Source organism: Trachemys scripta, chromosome 1 (assembly GCF_013100865.1).
Source record: "Trachemys scripta elegans isolate TJP31775 chromosome 1, CAS_Tse_1.0, whole genome shotgun sequence".
Taxonomy (NCBI): Eukaryota; Metazoa; Chordata; order Testudines; family Emydidae; genus Trachemys; species Trachemys scripta.
In genome coordinates this window covers 304,260,987-304,279,869 of record NC_048298.1, presented here as the reverse complement: position 1 = coordinate 304,279,869, position 18,883 = coordinate 304,260,987, and the positions used below count along the sequence as shown (strand labels likewise).

Here is an 18,883-nt window from a genome sequence, read left to right as displayed (position 1 = left end):
CTCCGCCCCCTCCCTTCCCCTATTGGATCCCTTCCCCAAATCCCCGGCCCCGGCTCTTCGCCCAGAGCGCGGCGTTCCCCCTCCTCCCCCCCCCCCTCCCTGCCCCGCAAAACAGCTGTTTCACGGCGCAAGCGCTGGGAGGGGAGAGAAACAGGACGCGGCGGTGCACTTGCAGAGGAGGTGGAGGTGAGCTGGAGCAGGGGGGGCGGGGCGTGGAGGGGAGCTTCTGCCCCTGCAAATTTGCCACCCTAGGCCTAGGCCTTATCGGCCTAGGCAATAATACGGTCCTGTCCCTCCCCCACCTCCATGAATTTGGCTGCCTGTCTGTTAAAAACTGAGGCAGAGGTTTGAGCCCCAATTCTAGAGCAAGTCACAAGGGAGGCAGTTTGTGACACTCCTAGCCTGGGGTTACTATTGCTCTAACTTGTACCATGGGGCTTGTGACATCTAGGGAATAGCAAAGCATAGGAATGCTCCGGCCCAAGCCTGCTGTGACATTTCTAGAACACATTCTGTGCTCTGTGTGTAGGGTGACGAGGCAGCAAGTGTGAAAAATTGGGACAGGGGTGGGGAGTAATAGGCACCTATAAAAAACAAAGCCCCAATATTGCGACTGTCCCTATAAAAGCAGGACATCTGGTCACCCTATCTGTGTGTGGTGTTTCACTCCACCACATGTTACGCCATGGACCCCTAGATCCCCATCTTTTTCCTCCACAGCCCATCCTCATGCTCCCTGCTATTCAGCCTGCCTTCCTAGCTCCCCCTGGTCTCTGTGAGGACAGTATGGTAAATCGGGGCAGGCTGGCAGTGCTGGAAAATGGAACTGGCTGATGGGTATAAAAAATACCATTGTCTAATCTTGGCGTAGCTCAAACAGGTTGTTATGAGTAAGGGGAATAATTCTCTCTGTGTATTTAGTTTTTAAATGTAAGAAGTGGCCTGTGCCTGAGATATTATTGGAATATGTGTGTTTGGTGTTTGTACAGATAGTGGTTGTTTAGTGAGAGGAACCCAAAGAAATGCAAAATTATCAGGGCAAAAGTTCAATCAGGGAGTATTTTAAAATATTGCCTCTGCAAAAGTGAGAAAATACTTTCATTTAAAAATTACATGGAAAATACAATTCCATGAAGAGTTATTGTGCCAAATATGAAAATCAGTCATTAAACAGAGGGATTCTAATTCTGCTTTATATATAAATCCCAAAGGCCTCCATAATGCATATGCCCATATATGTACATACATTATTTCTATATACCTCTAAAATCACTGTTTATAAAAATCATTCAGTAAACATACTGCCTGGAATAAATTCTTAAAGTGGTTAAAAAAAAATATCTATAGCCTTATCTACACTAGGAAAAATACCCATTGCTGACAACGGGATCAGCAATTGGTTCAGCCAAACCTTTAACAGTGTATTAAAATCAACTCACTTTAAATCTGTTTTATCCATGATTTTCTTGTTCTACACTTCTGATTAGACCATGTTTAGCACCTGTTCACCTGACCCACTGCTGACATCCACTGTCAGCAACGGGTAATTATCCGAGCTAGACAAAACTTATGTGAAAGTTTTAATTCTAAACATCTTAAAGATCTGTAGGAAATAATCTTTTCACGCTGCTTTTCCTGTGAAAGAGTAAAATATTACAAACAGAAGAGTAAAAAAGTGCACCACCGTAACCAGCTATCTCAGCTGACTGATATTATCCTAACCGAGCCAAATCAAGAAAATATATGAATTAGTTTAAAAGCCTTTTGGAATTCACTGGGCCGTTATTTATTTATATATTTGGTATGCAGTGTTTTTTGTGGTCAGATCAATACTTTAGTTTAAATCGTTTATGTTGCAGCCAATAAATACACTAATCCCATAACATTCTATGCACAATGTTCTGTACTTTGAATTTTAAACACTTAAAGAACTGTGCATGAAAGATCCTAAATTTGTGCTTGTAAAAATAGTCACATTTGAGAATATTTTTAGTTGTAGATGTGAGCACAACTGGGAAAATTTGGGTTCTAAAAATAAAAACAAATTAATTCTAGATTTAAACTGGTGTTAAGTGAAAGGAGAATCAAATCAAGAGTTTTCAGTGGGTTAAGTCTCACAGTATTAAACATGTTTACATTTTGTTAATATTAATAAAAATAATATTAGTATGTAAGAACAAACTCATTAACACAAATAGGAAAATTATCTTCCCAGAGAGAATGATGTCTAATTGCTACAATTTCCTGCCATGGAATCTAATGGTGCTTGCATTTTACAGTGAAAGGATTTGATAAATGCTTCTTTGTTATGGAGAGCCCACTCCGTTTACATAAACTTCCACTTATATTTCCATTTTCCTTTTAAGGGGCAACCTAGTCATTTTAGCTTCCTACACATGAAAAATGCTAGATTAGCAAATTGTACCTTAGGTACACATGTGCCTCTCATTAATTTATGACTGTCTCCTACTCCACCTCTTTTTCTCACTTACTTCTTTTTTACTTTTGTTTACTCACAAGAAACACCTGGCAAACTCATCCCAGCAAACTGGCCATTCAGCAACTTGCTTCAGTGTAGCATACTTATATCTGTACTGATTTCAGTTAAAATTAATCATTAAAGCCTTGATCCTGCAAACACTTACATGTCTGAGTAATGTTATGCACATGACTAGTCCCATTCACTCACATGCATAAAGTTACTTATGTAGTCACATGGGACTATTCACATATGTAGGTGTTTTCAGGATTGGGGCCAAAATAGTCTCCAACAGTCGGGTGGTTTACTTCGAGAAGACACAGGTATTATCACATAGAATTATTTATCAAAACTAAACTAGGGCTCATCCTACAATCCCTAAAACAGCCATTGCTCCTTCCTTATAGTCATTTCTGTTTCAATTCTGACAGTCCAACAATGCTGCAGGCACTCTCCTCTGACAGACCTGAAGTGCAAGTCTGCATGCAAAATTATGTTGTTTTTTTTCAGTTTCTAATTAGCACTAGTAGCAAGTGAATCCAGAACAAAAGTCAACTATTTTCTCCACACTTTCTTAATGATGGCAAGTGCCATTTACTAGTGAAGAGAGAGAATTCCATTTGTATACAACTCTCTTCGGTTATAAACAACACAGCAGTCTAGACCTGTTTCTCTGGAAAAGTTATATAAATTCCAGAGAAGGAGGAAGAATAAACACTCTAGTTTGCACATATTGTGCCAAATCCTGGTCTCATTAAAGTAAATCTGAATTTTGACATCAACGTCAATTGGGGCAGGGCTTGAACTGCTGATTATTTACTTGTTTTCCTAAAATGTAAGCAGCTGATCTGTTTCCTAAGTGCTGTCTCATACTTTTGACCTTTTAAAATTTCTGCTGTGGTAATGCACATTTAAGAATAAGTTCATGGACTGAAGCCTGATCTATCTGGAGTCCATAGCAAAACTCCCTCTGACTTCCAGTCGACCAGGATATTACTCTGCATACAAGGCCTACTCCAACTCCTACTGAAACAAATAACAGGACTCCCACTGAGCTGGATGAGGCCCAGAGAGTCCACAACAACTGGCACAACTGTATTACTGAAAACACTTTTCCAGAACTGACCTTGAAAAAATGTTTCAGGACTTGGGAACTGCTGGCATGGATAGTTCCTAACAAACCAGTCCCCTAAGCTCCGATTTAAGTGTCTCCTGAATCAGCTTTAGCCATCTATGTGCAAAAGACTTCAGAGTTGTTCAATATACAGATGCAATAACATGTAATATACAGATATTCTATTTAGATAAATTACTCAGATCATCCACAACCATAAAAAACACTTTTCTACAGTGGTGAAAGTCACATAGAAGCTAAAGACACTAAAGAGGGAAAACATTCGTCTCAATCTAATATTCTGATTCTGGACACAGATCGGTTCTAGTAACACAAGATACAGGATTTTTTAAAAAATTCTTCAGCACCTAATTAGAACAACTGAGAACATAACAAACACTAAACATAATTAAATACCAATCCACATACCTCAATTTTTAAGTCTTCCAACAGCCATTGATTCTTTTAGATGAGATTTAATGTAAGTGCATGAAAATCCATTGCATGAAAATATTACACAACTACCATATGAACCTTGTCTCACACTAGAGCACAGAAAATCTGCTTGGTTTAAAGTGCCTGCTGTTGCCTGGGTATTAAGGGCCAGTCCTGCATGGTGCTGAGTGCGTTCCACTCCCGCTGGGTGTGAAAGCCACTTGGCACTTCACAGGAACATTCAGTACCTTTTCGGATCGAGCTCTAAGTTAATATATAACGAATGGTTCCAACCAGTGTGTGAAATCACCAAGTTAAACATATACTTACAAAAATGAAGCAACAGAAGAAATCAGCATAACTTATACTGGTGTTTCATTAAAGGCTCCTTTGTTTAAAACATTCATGTTCATTTATTCATACTGAAGCAAGAGTTTAAGGACTGGCTTATTGTGTCAAATATAAAATTAGTACCTGGAGGAAGAAGAATGCAAAATAAGAGTCTAATAACCACAGACGTCTAGTTAAATATTGTGCAGGTTAAGAGATGTTTACAATGGATCGGAGTTCATCATGCGTAAATTGCATTTGACAATGTCGACAAAATGGCAAACCAAGAGGAACACAGGTCAAACATCCATCTGCATAGAATTTAAATAGGAACAAGCATTAAAAGATAACCATACCATTTATTTCTACTATTTGCACCTGCAAAAATAATGACTGTGTGCAACAAGATTAATTACTGTAGTAGGTGAGTGAAAGTGAAACAGGCAAAAATAAAAGTTTGGGGCTTAATTATAACTCTGAAGGGTGCAAAATACTATCGGAGGGGGAATGAGTGGGTAGAGCAGCTTTCAGAAACCACAGATATAGCACTATATCAAGATGTAAGATAGACAGGCATCTCTCAGGCCTGGTCTACACTATAGGGTTAGATGGACACAAGTTGCCTTGCATGAACCTAGCTGTAGAAGCCTGTTATTGACTTTCAGGAGCCATCCTACAATGCTACACACTGACAATACAATTGATACAAGCACTCCTGCGAGCGCACACACAGGTGATTTAATCACTGCTGTGGCTGTGTGTCAACGTAAGTTATGTCGACATAATACTGTAGTGTAGACATGGCCTCACGGAAGTGGCCATGCTTTGGGCAATTTGCATTACACTGCTCTACAGCCAAAATGCTTCTGAAATAAATGTAGTCAAACTTTACTAATTCTGGGTCACTGAGAAGGAAAATGATGCTTAAAATTGTTGATTGGCTCTAGTTTTCAAGATATGCTATTGGGTCAGTATATACGACCCTTGACTTGGGAATGGTGGAGGATAAGTGAGTTATAAAGGGAAGGGATCTCAATTTAAACCAGAAATGACTAAAATACATCTTTGACTGGATCTAGGAATAAATCTATGACTGGGTTTGGACAGTACTTGCTTTTTAGGCAAAACAATGAATGATGCAATCTGAAGCTGATATTGCGTCATACATGATACGAATTGCATCATGTTATTCCTAGAAGTCATGGATGATGCAATCATAACAAAGTTTACATCACTCTGCTGAACAAATTGCCCTATATCTGCTCTAGAAATCATACAGTGTGGTGCTCTCTTATTTGTCAGTGTTTGATTTTGCAAAGGGACACATTTCTGTTTAGCCAAAGTGAGCAGAGATGCCTTGTACTTGTGTGAACAGTGCACATAATTTCTGCTATGTTTGTGGTGAAATGACTTTTGCATCACAAAAGCGCAGTATAACCACTATGGTTAAGAAAGCCTATCACCTTTATTTTGGCTGCAAAATTGGAGATCAGGACAAGAGGTGGGCCCCACACATATGCTGCAACACTTGTGCAACAAATCTTTGCCAGTGGTTGAACAGGAAAAGGAAATCTATGCCTTTTGCAGTGCCAATGATTTGGAGAGAGCCAACAGATCAAACCAGCAATTGTTACTTCTGCATGGTGCCTCCAGTTGGGAAAGGTGTGTCAAAGAAGAAAAAGTGGACTGTGCATTATCCAAACATTCCATCAGCTATACGCCCAGTACCCCACGGAGAAGGACTGCCGGTTCCTGATGCACCAGAATCATTCTCACTTGAGTCAGACGAGGAAGAGGAAGAGGATGAAACTTCTGGTCCTGAACCATCAATGTCACAGGACTCACATTTTCTCCCATCCTCCTCCTCTGAACCACACCTCATAACACAAGGTGAACTGAATGACCTTGTCAGGGATTTGGAACTACCCAAGAGTAAGGTAGAGCTGTTGGGCTCCAGACTACAGCAGTGGAATCTCCTGACAGGTGATGTTAGGGTTTCCATGTTCCATGACCGTCAAAAGGATCTTGTCCCATTCTTCTTCAGGGAAGGTGATCTTGTAGCCTGCAACAACCTCGATGGTGTGATGGCAGCCCTCAACATCATTCACGATCCAGATGAGTGGAGACTGTTCATTGATTCATCGAAGACGAGTCTTAAAGCTGTTTTACTGCATAATGGCAATGTTTTGCCATCAATTCCAGTTGGTCATGCAGTCCATATGAAGGAAACCTATGACAACATGAAACAACTTTTGAGGTGCATAAACTATGACCAACAGCAGTGGCAGCTTTGTGGCGATTTGAAGGTTGTTGCTCTCTTGCTTGGTCTGCAGACTGGACACACAAAGTACTGCTGTTTTCTCTGCGAATGGGATAGTCGTGCAAGAGATTCCCACTACATCAAGAAAGATTGGCCACTCCGACAGTCATTGGAGCCTGGGAGGAAAAGTGTTCAGCATCCACCACTTGTTGAATCAAGGAAAATTTTGTTACTACCCTTACACATCAAGCTGGGTCTGATGAAGAACTTGTCAAGGCCATTGACAAAACACAAGCAACTTGCAAGGACCGTCGTGGAAAATTTCCAAGGTTAAGTGAAGCTAAGATAAAGGAAGGTGTCTTTGTTGGTCCTCAGATTCGTGAACTTCTTCGAGATGATGCATTTGACCATGCACTGCGTGGCAAGGAAAAGACAGCATGGAAAGCCTTCCAGTTAGTGGCAATAAATTTTCTCGGAAACAACAAGCCAGACAACTACAGGTTGTTGGTGGAAAACCTCCTCAAGGCATACAAAAGCCTTTGTTGCAACATGTCACTAAAGATACATTTTTTGCACTCTCATCTAGATTTTTTTCCACCGAACTGCGGAGCAGTGAGCGACGAGCACGGCGAGCGATTTCACCAGGACATTGTAACAATGGAGAAATGCTATCAGGGCAAATGGAGCCCATCAATGCTTGCAGACTATTGCTGGACAGTGACAAGAGATGCTCCATTTAATGAATACAAGAGACAAGCCAAGAAGCGCCGAGTAGACACTGAATAGGACTAAACTATGTACATAATTTTTTTGCCTTTTGTTTCATAATAAATTTTATTTATATAACCCTTTTGCTGATTTTTAAAGTGTTACATAAACAGGACAGGTGAAATATTATCATGTAAAGCAACCATAAACACATGAAAAGACCTAGGTTTACAATGTATGATTAAAACTCTACTATCTACACAATATACATAGACATAAAATGTAAAAACTTAAATATCTTAGAAACAGTAACCAATCAGTTGTTTTAATTGTCATATTTGAATTCAGCACATCAAAATACATAATAAATAGCACATTTTATCTCTGAAGCAGACGACTTCTCGAAAATTGTAGACCAGTGTTACAGATAGGCAAGAGCTCCACTACTTCATGCTCTTCAGTGCTAGAAGCAAATTTACAATTGCCTATGTAGCTTCACTGGGGTAGGAGAAGTACAATTTGGCCATTTATCTGTAGAGGCAGGGGCAGCAGAAGCTTCCTAACTGGGTGGAGATGGAGGGGGAGGGGGAGTGTGGCAGCTATGGATCAGATCACTGAAGTCAATGGGAGTATTTCCTTTGACTTTACTGAGCTTTGCGTAAACCCCGTGTTACAGGGCTCCATCTGATGTAAAAGTTGTTATATCGTTAAAGGACAGCCAAAAAATAACTACATTTTCCTTAGCCTCAAATCAGTCACCAGAGTCCTCATTTCCTGTGCTGCCATGTAAATGTATATTTGAGATGATGCTGTGGTGACACAGCAGACTTTGTTCTGTGGTTTGGCACTTCACGAGAAACTGAAATTTAGGTTCAACTGTAAAATAAAAGGTCAATTCCCAGGCAGGTCACAGGTACAAAGTGTAACTAGGCATTTTAGTACTTGGGGCAAGCAAACATATTTGAGCCCCTTACCAGTTTTTTTCATCATTTTTTTGCTCTATTTCTCCACCCCCAGCAGCTTTGTGCCCTGGGCGGCTTCCCCACTGGCCCCATCCTGGTTACAGTCCTTCACAGGTATGAGGAAGGGAAGCAGGAGCCAGAATCAGAACCAGAAGGCCAAAAATAAAATAAAATCAGCATTCAAACCCACAAAGAAACTTGTCTGACAAATCTCTTGGAGATTTCTTGTCTTAATATGAGGCTTAGAAAATCAAGCACTGGTGTAGAAGACATTCCGAAGTTTTAAAGCTGCAGAATGCCTGTTTTTCTGGGCAGATTTACAGCAGAATTGTAGTTAACACCTCAGTAAGCAGAATAATCTTGATTGTCTTTCCCCTCAATGTACTGTATAATAGAAAATAATATTTTGCATTTCTATTACACCTGTCAGCTCAGGATCTTAAAGCACTTTACAGACATTAATGAAATTAGGCCTTACAACTGACATGTGAGTTAAGGCCTTATTATACCAATTATACAGATGGGGCAAGTGAGGCACATATAGATTAAAGCCCAAATTTTCAAAAGTGGCCTCTACTTTCAGATGTTTCATTTTCTGGGTTGCCAACCTCAGACCCTAAGATACCAACATTTGAGGCACCTAAAATGAGTGGCCAATTTTGAATATTTTGGCTTTAGTGACTTGTTCAAGATCCTAGAGCAAGTCAGTGGCAAAACAAGAGGATCTGTTACTTTTACCTTCCTGCTGAAAATGCATGGCTCCATTCTTGTGATTTATTCTGATTTGACAGCTCAGTCCCTCTCAAGTTAGAGCCAAAAGGCATTAGCAATGACTCATTTAAAACTGAGTCAACATAAGCGAACTAAGGGGAAGGGAATCTCTCCATTTGTTTGGAACATAACCCAGAACCGACAACTGTTGACAGAGCAAACTCGTTAAAAGAACTAATTTGTTGAAAATGAATTTTATTTGTTCACTGTGGTTCTTTCATATATCCCATAGTTACCTAAAATAGAAGCAGCCAAACAAGTCCAAAAGAGCCTACAGCAGGCCAATTAATCAATCATTCAGCATGACCAGTTCTAATACTTGTCAAGGTGTCAGTCAGGCGGACTGGAATGGTCTGATTTTCAGAGATGCTGCAATTCCTGTTCTATTCTGTTCCGTTCAGATTCACATCACCGTAGTACTGAGCATCTTCAATCTGAGTTCACTGGGAATTGTGGACTTCCAGCACCTCTGCAAATCAGGCCAGAAGTATCACAAACTCAATGATGTGCTAATTCAATCTTTACCTGCAGTGTCATTCTCTGAAAAAGCTGTGAGAACTTACTTTCCTGCAGGATAACAGAACACTCTCTCTGGTTCTCAATGGCTCCACTTAAGACAGGCAAATGCCCTTGTTATCCTGCAAGTCATGAAAAGGGATACCTAGAAAATATGGACAGAAGAAGGTAAAGGTGAGGGTCCTTAGAACTGTTTGACATTTCAAGACTAAGGGCTTGTCTTCATGTTCAACGCTACAGCACTTTAGAAAAGACACCAATGGGAGAATCCACCTCCCCAAGAGGCGGTAGCTATGGAAGCCTCAGTTCAATTCCTAGGGCACAGATGTCTTCATCACCACAATCTCTAGTACTGTTGCCATCCTTGGCAGCAGTCTCAGCAGACCAGTTAAGGGTACAGGCCTGGACACTAGATTACCCTGCTAACATCTACATGGTAAAGTAGCACATATCTACCTGGGAGTTAGGTCATTACAACTGCGTCGCTCAGGGGTGTGCATTTTTCACACCCCTGAGCAACATAGTTGTACCGATATAGGCCTGTAGTGTGGACCTGGCCTAATTTCTCCAGCAGGAATAGGAAAGTTCTTTGAATGATTTCAGTGCATTCTAGGGCTGTAAAACTAGGGGCTTGTCTACACTGTCCCTTTACAGCTCTGCAACTTTCTTGCTCAGAGGTGTGAAAAAACACGCCCCTGAGCACAGAAAGTTTCAGTGCTGTAAAGCACCAGTGTAGACAGTGCACCAGTGCTAGTAGCTATGCCCCTCGTGGAGGTGGGTTTTTTAAAGAGCACTGGGAGAGCTCTCTCTCAGCGCTCTGCCACGACTACACTGCCATGTTGAAGCGCTGCCGTGACAGCGCTTTAACGTTGCCAGTGTAGATTAGCCCTAGTCCCTGTGCACAGTTCAACAGCTGTAAAGTTCATGGTAGCTGGAATACTCCAAAGTATCTGAGATTTCTCACAATGTTATTGCCACTAGGTCAGTAATTTTCAACCTTTCTTCATTTGCAGACCCCTAAAAAATTTCGAATGGAGGTGTGGACCCCTTTGGAAATCTTACACATAGTCTGCAGACCCCCAGTGGTTCACAGACCACTGGCTGAAAACCACTGCACTAGTTATACAAGGTAAGTGAGGTAATATCTTTTATTGGACCAACTTCCGTTGGTGAGCGAGAGACAAGCTTTCAAGTCACACAGGGTATGTCTACACAGCAAAGAAAAACCTGGCCAGTGGCAGCCGACTTGCAGGGCCGGCTCCAGGCACCAGTGGAGGAAGCACGTGCCTGGGGCGGCCCGTGCTAAGGGGCGGCATTCCATCCGGTCTGTGTTTTTTTTTTTTTTGCTTCGGCAGTGTTCGGGAGCTGCACTCCCAGCGCTATAAGCTAATCCCCTTGTGGAGGTGGAGTACCTGCAGCGCTGGGAGAGCGACCACACTCGCACTTCAAAGCGCTGCCCCGGGAGCGCTCCCGCAGCAGCACTTTGAAGTTTCAAGTGTAGCCATGGCCTAAGAGTACCTTTCCCAGACCTGAAGAAGAGCTCTAGCAGACTGTGTGGCTCAAAAGCTTGTTGCTCTCACCAACAGAAGTTGGGCCAATAAAAGATACTACAGTCCACCTTGTGTCTCTAATATCCTGGGACCAACATGGCTGCAAACACACTGCATTGCCACTAGTTGGAAGTCTCGGTTAAATTCCTAGGGCACAGATGTCCTCATCACAACAACCACTATTACTATTGCCATCATTGGCAGCAGTCTCAGCAGATCAGCCAAGGATATAGGCTTGGATACTGTATTACCCTGCTAACATTTACATGGTTAAGTCCCTTCTTGCCACACATCTGTAAGACAGTGTGGGGAAATCTGGCTCCTGATTCCCATGCTGTACTTGTTCTGTGAATAACAAGAGTTTCTCTCTCCAGGGCTATCAATTCAGCACTTTTCATTAGCACTAAAATCACTTGAGGATGTAGAAACATGAAATAATAATTCACCATGTGTGGGTCTTAACAAGTCTTTTGCTACAGTAAAAGCAGCAAAAAATGGGAAGAAATGGAAATAATATATCACTGTGTAGGCTACCTCTGCATATTGTGTGTGTGTTTCATTGATAGCGCTTAAAATAAACTCAACAATTCCACACAACATACAGCATGCTCTTTTAAGTAGGGAAATTCTTCCTCCAAATATTTAGGATAGCAACAGGAATGTAATAAAGGCAAAGATCCCATCAAGAGACCAATTCATCACTGGGTCACAGAAAGCAAATAGATGTATCCACTAATTACTGGGGACAGAAGGAGAAAGGACTGCAACTTTAAAAGGTGTTTGAAACACTCCTGCTATGTTTTTAACAACATTGTTTCGTAGCTGTTGAAAAGAGGATGGTTTTTCGCCAAAGAATTGCCATCGCAGAGGTACAATTGAGGCACTAGCATAATGCTCAGGGAGGATAATATTCTTTAAAGGACTTCAAAGTGCTATGGCTGCCATTTAACAAAGCACTCCATTGCCTCCTCACCCCTGCAATTTTGATTCTCTGAAACAAGAGGGGGGAAATGTATGTTCTTTAAAAGACCATTAAGTGATTTTTTAAAATAGCAACTTTGTTTAAAAGCCCTGAAAGAGCAATTCCTTCTCCATAGGTGTTACATAATCATTTCACTGACCCATGCATATTGGATTTAGACAGTGATGTCAGATGCTGGCCTTTATGAGGAACGGCTCAATCTCCCCTTGTTTAGCTGGCTTTGCAGTTTCTGGAGCAGGATTCCATGACAGTAATGAAGATTGTACAAGAATTGCTATGTCAGACTTATGTTCTATTAGTAGTCAAGGAGTTGCTTGAAGTTTTTTTTATATTGAAATTTAATAAATGGTAATTAGTTGCTTTTTTCTTCCTTTCATGCACACATTATACACGGGCATACATATTTCACATCCATAAATACAAAACCGATACATGTAGATTCTTGTATGGTAAAATTCACAGAATTACAGGCCCTACGTAAAGGTTTATGCAGCACATGAGGCCATTGGCTGTGCAGTGTTAACAGTAGAACGCAGTGGTATTTTGGTTATGGAAGCAAGGTGAAGTGCCTGACACTATACAAGGAGAAGATCTATTCAATATCATGCCAGATAAGAGCAGGTCAGCATTTTATGAAAAAAAAACCCACCTCTGCCGTGGGAGTTTATAACTAAATCGGAGAAATTCAATACAAATGATGAAAGATCAGGTGCAAGACTTGGGGCCAGATTTCCAGAAGAGCTGAGCTCCCATATAAGCACCAAAATAAGAGCCTAGCTTGCCTCAAGCAGACCCGATCACTGCACTTACAAATTCTTAACCTTCCTAGAGGCAAGGAATCAAGAGGCAAAGATAGAAGGAGACTTCTGAATGAATTTATAGTCCTAGTTGGGCAATTTGTAAACATGCCAACTTCTCTAATACAATCTAATAGTGTTCTGAAGCAGCCAAACAGTCCTCATTGATCCTTTCAGCGATCACAAATTACTAGTATCAGGCAGGAAATTCATTTTAACACGGTTTTTGTCAGGATTTTTATTTACCCTGCCATATTAATTGCAATAGATTAATTAGTGCACTTAGCTATTTCAACAATAACTAGTACTACTTGGGTTTGGATTCGGTTTGTTTGGTCAGATAATGAATTGATATTAAAATTGAACTATTTACATATTACTGGCTATTTAGAGATAGGGTTGTCTAGTGGTTAGAACAGGAGGATTAGGTTGTATTCCATATTCTGTAACTGAATCACTGTGACCCCTTGGGCAAATCATTTGCTCTCTTAGCTTTAGTTTTCTTGTTTGTAAATGAAAAATAAAATCAGGTGCCATAAAGAGCTGAGAAACTATAAACACATTAATCATTACTGTAAGAAAGATCTATGGGGGGGATGACAAGGATAATGAGACATACTCCTCACCACTGAAAAGCGGTAAGCATTGCAGGATACATAAATAGACTGAGGATCTTTTGGAAAGAGTGACATGTCCCCTCTGGTAAAAAAGAAGCAGCAGCAACGCTCTCCTTAAATTTGTGAGCATTACATACAGAAATTATTTCAATCTACTTACCCTGTTTGCAGTGGCAGTAAAATACAAATGAGCCCTTAAGTGCCTGAACTTCTGTGAACATGTTCAGCCAACCTTTAGCTGCCATTCGTACACATTTATAAAAGCCTTTTTTATTTTCTCATCTTAGGAACTGTGGGATTTAAATTGCAGAGATAGATGAAAGATAAACACATTGGGATGTCAAAGAAATATCTACATAGTGCAACAAAATTTCATCCAAGGCAACTAAATATGATTTAACATCCTAATTGGAATGACTAACCTACGAACGTCTCTACTCCTTAATTTTACCGGGGAAAAAATTCATTAAGACAACAACCCAAGATAAAGAATGAGCTTGTCGCTCATTAAGTATAACAACATGCATCTGTTGCAAATGAGCCAGATCAAGCTCACTTGACAGGAGTTGGTTCTATCCCTGACATCTTGTTTTTACATGCCAATACGGTTATGATTTCATGCTATACGCACACAAAGTAGTGTGAAAGAACACTTTAAAAAATAAATCTTTTCTGTTACATACATGTGTGTGGAGAGCTACAAAGAATCCTATTTGTTTACCTTGATTAAGCAAATGAACTGTGTTTCCTGGGAACATAAAACATTTGTATACTGCAAAGAAAGATGTCAGAACATAGGAAAGCAAAGGAGAAAGACTTTGTGTTCTCATATGAAAACACATGAGGTAAAATCCTGTCCCCACTGAAGTCTATGGCACAACTTCGATTGACTCCACCAGGGTCAGAACTTCACCCATGGATGGCAGATTCAACTACATTAGTAAGATTCAAAAGCCCCTAGCAATGAAACTGCCAGTGTCCACAAGGGTGAGTCATGATAAGAGAGGAGGACATAAAAATAAGAGACACAGACCTCAGCAAAGGGGATGTGGCCGGAGCACCTGTACAGTCCAGCTATTCCTGCTATCCGTTAGAGGCAGCTGGGTGCAGATTAGATCAGTCTGAAGGCAGCTCTAAATTGCACCTGGGGCTGAAGTTGCTCCCAGTCAGCCCCAGGATTGGAAAGCTGCTAGGGTTGCATAACATGATGTTTACCCACCTTCTACCCCCCACATCAAGTGCACCTCATCTGCACCCGAAAATCTGGGCCTAAGACTGACTGACTGACTTTTACAAAATGTACTATAGAATCTTTACTACTTTGTTATGTAGTTGTGATAGGGTGTGTTCCCCACACTCATCTTGAAGAGGTTAAGGGAGGCCAGAGGGGCCAATTAACCTATTAGGCTGCAAGATGGGAGAATTAAGGCTGAGAGGAAAGCCCTAATTAGGGAAAGCTCACCCGTGCAGGAACAGGCAGTAGAAAGGGGTTGTAGGGAAGTAGTTTGCAGTCGCTCCCTGCAGGAAGGGAGGAGTGTTTGTGGAATAGAAATTAGTCCACAGTTACTCCCTGAGAGGAGAGAGTTTGCGATGGCAAACCCAGAGTGGGGGAGTCAGACTGAGTAGGAGACTCTGGGAAAAGGCAGCCAGCTTCAGGATGGTGCAGAGCTCGGCTGCATCATTAGAGGGTCCCTGAGCTGGAACCTGCAGCAGAGGGCAGGCCTAGGTTCCTCTACCAGCCACTGGGGAAGTGGCCCAGACCAGACAGAGGAGAGTAGACTGCCTGGGACAGTTTGCCTGACTTTGATACTCCTGAAGGGGAGGACCATGGTGGCCTGGCCGGAAGACCACATCACAAAGACTAAGCTGGAGTGAGAGGGGACAATGAGTGAAGCCATCACCAGAAGAGGGCCTCAGGCCCAGAAAGAGCTGATCCCCAGAATGGCAAGGAGGCGGCGCCACCTGCGGTGAGCGTACCCCGTGACAGTTGTGTTATCATAAGCAGTTAAAATGAAACTACATGTCTCAAAACAAATGAACAAAACACACTTAGTGATACTGTGTCCTGGATTTAAAAAAAGAAAAGGGTCTGTTAATTTGTGCACAAAATTGTTAGGCCCCAATCTTGCAAGCGACTCTGCACAGGGGTCACCCACACAGAGCTCCTTGCAGGATCAGGGTCCTTACTCTGCAAAGGGTCTCCCATCACTTGAGTGAATTAGTGTGTTTCTACCATACAATATTTCATTTCCAAATCAAATATTTGACTGTATTTATGGGACTGGCTTAGTCTCAAGGTTTCTAGTGTTCATCTAGGGCTGAGCAAAAAGGTTCCCTGCTTAATTAATAGCTCACACTTTGAAGTTAGTGCGTTACTAATGGAAGGAACAAATGCTTCATATAATTTGGTTTCTGCTCAGTAACCCTTTGCCATCTGGGTCTAATTTAACTAATGGCCAAATAATTATTTACTCAATAAACCCCAGGAAGCATTAACTACACTATGTTAAAGCATCTCTAAAAAGCAACTCAGAGAACTTTAAAAGACAGCCTTAACACCCTTTCTTCTCCGGGCTAGGATAGAAGCTCAGCTGTGTTTTCTATCACACTAAGTGGCCAGGTTGTAATTTCAGCAAAGTTTCCATTCATACCAAGAAATTTAAGGACCCTGGTGGCCATGCTCCTATCTGTCTCTGTAATTTCACTGTGTCCTACATCCTTACCCCGCTCCATCGGCAGTGCTCACTCAGGCCTCCCCACATGACACCGCCTTTGTCGCAGACTGATCCGTTATGGCTGCCATACCAGCTATTTAGCACAGCCTGCATACAAAATGAGGTTCCTAAACATGCCTCCAGTACTCGGGATTCCTGCTCCCATCTGAACCAGTGGCAACGCTCCCTGTTGACTCAGAGTCATAGAAATGGGGGGCTGGAAGGGACCTCGAGACTTCAGATTTTTATGGCTGATCCTACAAGGTGCTATCTGCAGGGCCTCCTCAACCCACCTTCTAAATACAGACAGTGGCTCAAAGCCCCAATCTTGCCCCCATTTTTTTTTTCCAAAATCATTTTGCTTGGATAAGAAGTAAAAAGAAAAACCAAACAACAACAACAAAAACAAGCAAGTAGCATTCTGAGAGCCCAGTGTCAAAAATCAACAAGCTCTTCAGTATACGGTTTTCTCTATCCACGACTGATCTGCTTTGATTGACAATACCTTCATTCTCTCTTCCAGGAAAGCATCCCTTTTAAAGTGTACTTCAAAATGCACCTTTTCAGGGATCGTAGGGTCATTATGTGGATGGATGCAACACTGGGTAACAAGACTAATTTGTGGTTTAAATTTTTGTGAGGGAGACTTAAGAAATGGCTGAATTCACAGAAGCTCGTTATTGTCTGTAGTTAATGTGTGCAAACCTTTCCTTCCCCTTCGATTTTCCCAGCAGGGAGACAAAGAAGGAAAAGATATCCGAGGATTGTTAGATGGTATAATGCCTTCAGCAATCAAGATGTGTAATCCCTTATAATGATGTATGCATTTCCCTTTCTAAATTGGCATTGCTTGCCATTAAGAATATCTTCATGCAGATAAGGTGACACTCTTCGTATTCCACAGACCATCTGTTCAAATCTACATTTCATTAGCACTCATGCCCACTTGAAACTGGCATATTACTGTGTGAGAGCCAACTCTTAACACAATATATCTTGTTAGTGATAATCTGGAAGTATGGCTATATTTTTAATGGCAGATTTGGGGAGCAATGGTAGGGCAATGATATAACAGTGGCATAGATTTTTGCATATTACTGGTACAAATCTAAAGACCTGGTTCTGCAAACCCTTTCTTATGCATGCAGGTAGCCCCGATAACAATGGAAGTACTCATGCAGGATCAGATTCTTAAATACAGTGGTAGCACCATGAAAATAGAAAGGACAACTGCTCAAAACCCCAAACAATATTACAGTGCCAAAGTCTGATTGAAACAAAATCCCTTTTGACTTTGTCTAAGCTCAGGGGTAACACCGTGGTATCCCAGACTGTTGTTGGCTCTGTGAGGGTGCAGAGTGGGGCAGTGGAAGGAACTTTCCTTCTCCTATGCCCCCATGCAGGGACTCACCACAATTGCAGCTCTTATGCAAAGCTTGCTCAGGACTAATCTCTATATGCAATAACCATTCCAAAGGGGCAGAGAGGGATTGGGGTAATGGACCCACTCCCCGTAACACCAGCCAGAAGAGCTGGCCAGCCATGGAGGAAGCCCTCTCAGGGTTGTACTTATTGGCATAATTTGGGTCTATTAAAAATTTACGTTTCTCCAAAGATGACAGGAATTGTTGTATTTGTAAAAGGATCTGTCTGCTTTCTGGTTTTGTATTTTTTAGTTGTGCTGTAGTTAAAACAAATGTATCTTTCAATTTTTTGTTCCTACAATTCAGACATTTGGGTTGGCTCTTTAAATATTTGGCTAAGGAGAAAATTGTGAAATTAAATTTTAACAGGAATGGATTAAAAGTTAGACCTTGGGTGACAGAGACGGGCTGAGATGCTACAAATCATGTACTGAACAGAGACACTGCTTATTACAACAATCTGTAATGTTCCAACACCCTCTTTTTGTCATATGATTGCAGAGAAGTAATAGGCCACTATCTTGAATGGTCCCTTACAATATGTGCTAACTACTTATGCTAAATAACCTGTTCCACCTTGCATTTTGCTGTGGCTGGGAGTACCTGAAGAACAGCTCTGTGTGGCTCAAAACTAAGCTTGTCTCTCTCACCAACAGAAGTTGGTCCAATAAAAGATATTACCTCCCCCCACCTTCTCTCTCTAATATCTGGGGATACAATTATACAGCATACAGTAATTGTAAATGGGGAATCATCACTGAGTAGTTATGTTTCTAGGGGGTCCTGCAGGGATCAGTTCTTGGCCTCATGCTATTTAACATGTTCATCAGTGAGCCGGAAGAAAAAACAAAATCATTGATAAAGTTTGCAGATGACACAAATATTGGGCAAGTAGTAAATAATGAAGAGGACAGGACAGGGATACAGAGTGATCTGGATTGCTTAGGGTGCAAGCAAAAACTGTTTGTATATGTGAGATGGGTTCCCTCCGGGGTGCCATCTGGAAGTGGGATACCACTGAGCCCCCTCGACCCACCAGCCTGAGCTCTCTCTTACACTGTACTGCTGTGACAAGCTGCTAAGCCCTGCAGGCTTCAGCCTGCACTTTCACCAGCATACTTATAGACTCATAGACTCATAGACTTTAAGGTCAGAAGGGACCATTATGATCATCTGGTCTGACCCCCTGCATGCTGCAGGCCACAAAACCTTACAGGTAGGGAC

General features: G+C 41.5%; 1 protein-coding gene across 4 annotated transcripts in view; it reads right to left on the bottom strand.

The window, feature by feature from the left end:
* Positions 1 to 18,883, bottom strand: part of SPATA13 (spermatogenesis associated 13) — a 114,688-nt gene that overhangs the window by 87,813 nt on the left and 7,992 nt on the right. For 3 of the 4 annotated variants that reach the window (XM_034758738.1, XM_034758743.1, XM_034758739.1), the window contains exon 1: positions 4,023 to 4,189. The exons of the other annotated variant lie outside the window; for it this stretch is intronic. The gene's annotated coding sequence lies outside the window, so the exon portion shown is untranslated. Of the gene's footprint in view, positions 1 to 4,022; positions 4,190 to 18,883 lie in introns of those variants that run through there. 4 annotated transcript variants of the gene reach the window in all.